Source organism: Gavialis gangeticus, unplaced genomic scaffold, assembly GCF_001723915.1.
Source record: "Gavialis gangeticus isolate Ggan-Ray unplaced genomic scaffold, GavGan_comp1, whole genome shotgun sequence".
NCBI classification, from domain to species: Eukaryota; Metazoa; Chordata; order Crocodylia; family Gavialidae; genus Gavialis; species Gavialis gangeticus.
In genome coordinates this window covers 439,372-446,211 of record NW_017728955.1, presented here as the reverse complement: position 1 = coordinate 446,211, position 6,840 = coordinate 439,372, and the positions used below count along the sequence as shown (strand labels likewise).

General features: G+C 51.0%; 1 long non-coding RNA gene across 1 annotated transcript; it reads right to left on the bottom strand.

The window, feature by feature from the left end:
• Positions 1–2,413: 2,413 nt before the first annotated feature.
• LOC109286572 lies at positions 2,414–6,127 on the bottom strand. The gene is made up of 3 exons (XR_002094688.1): positions 5,589–6,127; positions 3,823–3,937; positions 2,414–2,425 (listed from the first exon to the last, which is right to left on the bottom strand). It is a non-coding gene; the product is annotated as an uncharacterized LOC109286572 (long non-coding RNA).
• Positions 6,128–6,840: the final 713 nt, after the last annotated feature.

Here is a 6,840-nt window from a genome sequence, read left to right as displayed (position 1 = left end):
GACATCCCAGGTTCCTCTTAGTACTTGGTTCCTTGTGAATTGACCTTGACCCTGGCCCCCAATTTCTTTGGCTGAAACTACAGACTCTGTAGCACCCTTACTAAGTCAGGAGAACTTGATGAGCATTGCATCTGAGGCAGGCTCCAGCCTGATTTATTCCCAGGATCCAAGGTTCATTCATGACATTGGAGCAGTTCCTACAGCTGGAGGCCCCTTCCTCAAATCAGCCATAGCCGATGGTAGTGAGGCTGTCCTATGTGCATTAAGACCCCTCGCAAGGCAGTTGAGATTCACTGCGTTGACCGGCCACTGTCAGGGCTCTTGCTAAGCTCGCCTCCCTGGCGTGACACTCAAGGTGGTAGCTCAGCAGTGAGCCTCCACTGTGGCTGGCTTAGCTTTGGCAAACAATGTGAGACTTGTGAAGGATGGGGCTGTTATGGGTGATAGATGTTCGTGGACCAGGAGGCAAGCTTGGGAATATGAGGAATCTTCTTCAGGCAGGTGCACCCCTTCCACATGGCGAACCCCAGGTCCACCCCTTCCCCATCTTCTTCAGGCAGGTGCACCTCTTCCCCATGGCGAGGTGTGGTTTGGGGTGTGCGAACCCAGGGCCCTGACCTGACCGGTATGGCTCTCTGCCCCAACCTCCCTGAGGAAGCCTCCAGCACTGACCCAGCCTCCACTGACTCCCAGCCACCTCCTATCACCTGACCTTCCACTTCCCATATATAAGATGAGGGAGAGGACGTCTAAATGTCCGGGCCACTCCAAATTTTAGGCAATGCTCAGATTCCTTGCTTCGCCTGGTTTCCTCAAACATCTTGCTCATGACTTCTGCTCTTCTCTTTACCCCAGGCTCCTGATCCACCTTATCCCTAGATGCTGCTTGGCCTTTCTAACTCTGGCTTTTACCCTGATCCTGTAAAATTGGTCTTTGATGGGCCCCCCGGGCCTGGCTGCCCATGTCCTGGCACTGGTAAATGTAAAGAGGCAGAAGAGTCCCTCTAGGCAGCTTTGTCCACAACGGCGCACTGGGAGCAATGGAGAAAGAGGTCAGTCCTGGTCTAGATGGAGCCCTAAATGGAGCAACCAGACTGACATTGAAAACCCTGGCTGGGCTGATGGATATGCATTGAAATCCTTTGCAGCTGTTTCAGATGAGAAGAAAAACAGCTGTGATTACAACCCAGGCAGGAACGGGTTTTGTTTTCCTCGGTGCGTAAGCAGCTAAGTATGACACCACCCCGAGGAGCTTCTTGTTTTAGGTGGAGCCTCCTCTGCAGGGCAAAAGCAAGGCCATACAGAAGCTAAATAAATAACTTGTAGTCTCGTGTGCAATTTGATAACCGTGTTAAAAGTTTGCGAAGCAGTGAAAGCCTTCTGAGCCTTCTCGTTCATCCTGGGATGGAACAGCCGGTGGTCCAGTGAATCTGTAACCACGATACTGCAGCGAAAGGTGTCTCAGTCACGTTTGTGTGTCAGGTTTTGTCTCCCTACCCCACCGCTCTTGCAGCTCCATGTGTCAGGGGGGGTTTTTAAGTCTCCCTCAGGGGCACTCTGGATCCTTACCTAGTAGGATCCATATTGAGACTGCACCACCTTAGCTGACATCAGCTTCTGATGCATCTGTGCACGGCCATAGACCTGGGATGGGAAATGAACTGGTGAAAGACTATCCTATAATCAGTCCTGGGGGATATATAGTCTGCCAGTCCTTCCTGAGTTCATTGCACTGAACTCATGTGTTAATCATTCGCGTGTGCTGCGTTTCCGAAGGGAAAATACTATTGCAGAACTGTCCTGAAACCAAATATTCTCTGCTTTTTCATGAACCCTTTACTGAGAATTTTTCTATCTAATTTAGCTACCTGTGTTCATATACTATCTCCTACTGTCATCCCCTCAGCTCCCCCTCACGTCAATTGTCTTTGGGGATATGCAAAACCTGTGGAGCCCCCAAATTTGTGGGACCCATCACACCGGTGCTACACCAGATGTGGCAGAGAGAAAAGTGGGGGGATTGCTTCTGTACGAGTGGGAGATCGGGAGGAGGGTGTGCTCTTTGCACAGGATGTTCCTCTAATCATAAAGCCAGTCCCGGGACTAATGCTGCTGCAGTGGCTGTATTTCATTACAGAAGGCAAAGAAAGAGCCTCATCCTTCTCCCATTCGAATCCATGCAGATTTTCCCATTGACTAGAATGGGAGAAGATTGAGGTCAAAAACATTATCCCAAATCATTATTTGTAACAAACGTGTCAAAGGTTTTATGCAGGTCCGAGGACTTGCTGATCGTTGTTGCCGATTGACTGCTATCTCCTGTCTTTCCTGATGTAGGTAAAACATCTCCATGGGGCTTCCTCTCGGGTATCAGCACGTCCCCAGGTACAAGCATCTTTACCCAAAAGCACCCGAGATGCAGCAGCTGAGAAAGAAAGAAAGGACAATCACAGTGCGCAGCCCAAAGGAACAGTTAGATGCTAATCCCCCCTTTTCAAAAACTTGGTAATGAATCTGCTGCAGTGAAGGCTGATGAGAGCAAGTGAGAAATAGTGCCGGGTAGTTCCCAGGTAGAAGTGGGGAAGATGAGGCACAGGAGGTGGCTTGATGTCCCTGAGATCAGATCACAGTTTTGTAACAGAGTCAGGCAAGTTTGGTCACAAATGGCACCCTAAATTCAGACCAGGACACCTGTGAACATCGAACGCTGAGGCTCGGGGAGCAGATACACAATGCAAAGTGAATGGACTTTGCTTCTTAGTGAAAGTGAAGCGGACACACAACACACAGCCTTACCCAGACACCAGTCTCTTTTTTTTTTGTTTTTGGAGTTTACATTTCCCTGCAAAAAGCTCTACCCTGCTTTACTCTGCGTGAGTTACTACAGAGCACGTGATGTGCGTCTCATCCTGGCATAGCTGTTTACTCAATGCAAACTTGCTCTCCGGCACCGGATGGTGAGGCACACTATGGCAGGTACTGCAGGCAGGTGCCTCTGGGACCTGCTCAGACATCTCTCCTTACTCTTCCCAGAATCAAAGAAATGAGGGCTGGAAGAGAGCTCAGGAGTCACATCTAGTCCAACCTCCTGCTCCGAGCAGGCCCAGCCCCAACTACATCATCCCAGCCAAGGCTTTGTCTACCCATGTCTTCAAAACCTCCAAGGATGGAGACTGCAGCACCTCTCTGGGTCACCTGTTCCAGCACTTCACTACTCTCCTAGTGAGAAAGATTTTCCTAATATCCAACCTCAACTTGCTTTACTGCAACTTGAGCCCATTGCTCCTTATCCTGTCATCTGCCCCCACTGAGAACAGCCCAGCTCCATCCTCTTTGGAGCCACACTTCAGGTAATTAAAGGCTGCTATTAACTCTCTCCCCCCCAATTTTCTCTTCTGCAGTCTTCTGTTCCTACCTGCCTCCCTCAGCAATCCTCTATTTGGGGGTAAAATCCAGGGTATATTACCCAGTATTAATCATGTTGTATGCCCACCCCTGAGCCTTCCAACAGAAAAGTACATAATGCTCTGCCCTGTTATCCTTTCTCCCCTGAATGCCCAGCCCCTGCAACCCTCAGCCTGACATATTTTACACCCTGAGACCCATTGTCTCCATGAGCTGTGCCTTCACCATGAAAATAAAGAGAGCTCAGCCTGCTCCATTTGATGATCGTTGGCTGCACGCTCTGGACTATTCGAGTGTCAGTGTGTGGAGGGGATGTGGGGGCTGAACTTTCCTCTGAGCATTTCAGGTTTCTCCAGTGTGTGGGAGGCTCACAACATGCTGGATCAAGACATGAGAACGGTATTAATGGGGACATACATGAGACCTTCCGCACAGTCCTTGGGTCCCACCGAATTTTCCTGAGGGTAACAGACAACGCGGCAGTAGCCCCGGTAGTTCGCGCAGCCCCAGTTTCCAGCACCGGCACCCGGACCTGCAAAAACACAAAGTGGACTTTAAGCCTCTCCTTGGAGCTTGCCCCAAATTGCAAGTCTCTTTGCATCATCAATCTACTGCTGTCAACGCCGACCCGAGCTACGACCCGGGGCCCCTCTTGCCCTCTCTCTCGTTAGTGAGCTGCACTGACGAGGCGTGACACATTAGGGCTGGACACAGCCCCTGCCTTTTCATGCATTAGCCCAGTAGGGGCCCAGCCAAGTGCCACTCCAATCCCCTTCTCCTGCCTGATCTGCTGCTCTGCTTTCTGATCCCGAGCCTATCTGCTGCCGTGCAGATTGCAATGATCCCTAATCATTTGTGGATCTATGAGCCTGCTCCCAGCCCACGTAAAATTTGAGAGGTTGTCACTGATTTTAATGGGAGCAGGATGAGGCTCTACAGCAGAGCTGGATCTGGCCCATCAGTGGATTCTGTGTAGCCTGCGGTAGGTCCCTTGGCCCAGGCGTGAGGGCAGCCCAGGCTGTGGCAGGTGTGGCTAGTCCCACTGTGCAGCGGGGGCAGGGGCAGTGCAGTGGGGGTGCAGCAGCTGGATTCGGCTTCCTAGCAGCCCCCATGATGGTAGCTTGCTCTATATGGCTGCCACTGCAAGTCTGCCCTGCACCCACTGCCAGGGGTACTGGACAGAGCGGGTGGGTAGGTGAGTGGGGTCTCCAAGGGGCTCCTTCCTTTAATAAGCTGTTACAAAGGGAGGGCCACACTGCTTTAAAGCTCAATAATGAATGTATTTTAAAGGCTATCTAAAGCAGTCATTCTTCTCATGCTAAATTTATCACTGGCATGGAGAGGAACAAGTTTGCACACCCCAAGAGCACTGTTGTGTGCTCTCCCTTGTAGATGGAGCAAATATGTAGGCTTTAAAAATTTTGGGTAGCCTTCTCAACAGTGCCTTGAGATCAGTGATCTTCTCCAGGATTTTCAGACAGGGAAATTAAACGAAAAGAGGTCAAATGACTTGCCAGCACTCATACAAAACAGTAGATAGCACAACCAGGGGAAGAACCCAGGGGTCCTGTCTCCCGGTCTTCTGTGCCAGCCACTAAACCGGCAAATGTGTACCCTGCACTGGGACACACGGTGCCTTGGAGAACAATATGCAATCACATATCTGCAATGACATGCAATCACAGGTCGGACTGGGGATGGAAATGCAGACGGTTCCTACCTGGTTCTCCTAAGGTTTTGATCCGAACGAGAAATAAAAGAAGTAAAACACATCTGAATGGAGTGGTGGGGGAGGGAATTTCACACCATGGGGAACATGATTTTGAGTGACCAACCAAGCCGTTGACAATATGGCAAGGAAACTGCTTTTCTGAGTATACATTAAGAAATGATTTGGGAATATTCTCTGAAGCTGCCCAGCAAGGCTGGTCTCGTGACCAAGCTTCACTGTAATCCTTTGCCCTGAGGATGTGAGACTCGCTACCCTCTTGACGCAGAAGCCCTAAGGAACGGCGGAGAACTATGTCCATTTTGCAGATGAAGAAGATAAGGCCCAGAAAGTGATGTTATTTGCTGTGGGTGAGAAGAAGGCCCAGAGTCGAACCCAGCTGTCCTGTCTCCTAAACATTAGATCAGCTTCTCCCAAGCATCACCTACGATTGACACGGCCGCAGGGTACTTACAGCTGCTCATAGCCAGAGCCAACAGCACCAGCAGAAGCAAACCCCGGGGACTCACGGTGATGACCATTTTCCAGGCACCTTCCTGTAGGTGAACAGAATAGCCAGTATCCCTGGAAGCTCGTTATATAGAGTCGCTAGGAAGCATGGCACAAGGGAGCGGTTTTGATCCAGTGGGGTGTCATCAAAGGTCTAATTAATAGTATGTGACGTAGGGACTTCCTGAGCCATCTCAGCATCCGAGCAGGCTGAAGGAAGGGCCGGGAGGGGAGGCCCCCATTTCAAAGCTTGTTTACTAAATCTGCCCAGTCCTGATCTGATTATTGGTATTGAAGCATCTCCTTGTTGTGCGCCTTATCATGAGATACCACTTAGGGGCTGCTGAAAGGATCCGCTGTGCAGAGGGAAATGAGATCCGCCTGATCGAAGGACAAGGGTTTTGGTTACACAATGGCATTCATGTGATAAAGGCTCTGAGGCAGACACTGGCCTGATCCTCCTTTACACTCATGCCAAGGTAAATCAGGGGTCAGTACATGGGAGTAAATAGAGAGGGTGACAGGACCCCCGAGTCGGCCAAGGCCGCGAGGGCACAAACTTCTTGCTTTGGTTGCAGGACAGCTGAATTTAGGGGTAAAACCCCCCAACTTGACTATTTAGGGAAAACACTGCAATGGAGCCGGGGAAGACAGAATGCAACATGAAGGTTTAAAACGCACTATCGCCCAGCCCGTCTCACTCTAACTAGACTGTGGCCGGTGCTTTCTTCTCAGTGGGAGGCTGGTTCGAGGGGCAGGCGGGAGTCTTCACGGTCTCTGCAGCAGGCTCCTCCTTGCCCCTGGAGGTCTCGGCTTCTCTGCGGCCCTCAGCAGGTTGCCTCTGCCCCATGGCTGCAGCCCCCATGTGGCAGACTCCCTCGACCCCCGCTCACACCAGCGGGCTGGAGGTGCTCGTGCAGGTACACGGAGGCACACACAGGCACATGCACGCTCCGGCTCTCCTGCCTCTATCTCCTGCCACCTGCTTTTAGGAAGAGCCCAAGTGCTCAGGCCAGGGACCCTCCCAGCACCACCCAGAGGGCAATTAGCCTTTAACCCTTTCCCCATCTGAACAACACCCATTAAACCCCTCCACTTTCAACAGATAAGAGCAAGCAGTACAAACCCGTAACATCACAGAGAGGCAAGGATTTCTTAGAGTGATCTCTTTAATGCATCAGTGTGGGGACAGAGTTAGGCAAGCTTTCAAGTACAAG